Below are 909 nucleotides of genomic sequence, written 5' to 3'. Positions count from 1 at the left end.
ACGTGGCCAAGTGAGTGAAGTGTATGAATGGGGAATAAACCAACCTGGTTATGACTGAGAATGTCTGCACGAGGGAGCAGGACCACGGTCCACACTCAGCATGTTTCTTACAGAGTCCTCAGGTCCAGGGCAAATGCTAAGTGACACACAGCAGGAAGCACATAGGCTCTGGAGCCTGACAGGGGTGTGTTTGGTGGGGAGACGTGCATTCGTGATGTGTTCACCTCAGCTCTAATGGCACAATTCTGCAATGACTCACCTGCGTAAGGGCCATGAAGAGATCTGATAGCTGAGCCTTGGGAAACATGATTTGGGCAACTACGCAAATCACCAGGCTTTATCAACAGCCTCATTCCAAGTCAACTGTCACCGCAGCAGCGTGATTAGCTGCCATTACAGAGAAGATTGGCGATTTATTTATTAATTTAAGATAAGGTTTCACTCTGTTGTCCAGGCTAGAGTACAGAGGCATTGTCATAGCTCACTGCAATCTCAAATTCCTGGGATCAAGGCCCATTTCCTGCCTCAGTCTTCTGAACAGCACATACCACCACCCCTGGCTAATTTTTTAATTTTTTGAAGAGATGGGGTCTTGCCATATTGCCCAGGTTGGTCTCAGACTCCTAGCCTTCAGTGATCCTCCCGCCTCACCTTCCCGAAGCGATAAGATTATAGGTATGTCCCACTGTGCTCAGCCTGAAACCTGTTTTCAGTAATTAGCATTTCAATTTTTTTATGTGTTTTAGTATAAAATGAATTTTGTAAATGAGTAATTCAAAATCACTAATCCAAAAAGCAAAAGCAAACTTCTCCAAAAAATCATATTACATATCTACTTGAGCTCAAATTCAACTACCTTTGCAGAAGAAAAAAGCTTCAAGAGAAAGTGAAACAGTTTGAACAATAGGT

Source organism: Otolemur garnettii, unplaced genomic scaffold (genome assembly GCF_000181295.1).
Source record: "Otolemur garnettii isolate 467f Iridium unplaced genomic scaffold, OtoGar3 scaffold00034, whole genome shotgun sequence".
Lineage (NCBI taxonomy): Eukaryota > Metazoa > Chordata > Mammalia > Primates > Galagidae > Otolemur > Otolemur garnettii.
The sequence above is the reverse complement of the archived record's forward strand: the minus strand, read 5'-3'. Positions refer to the sequence as shown.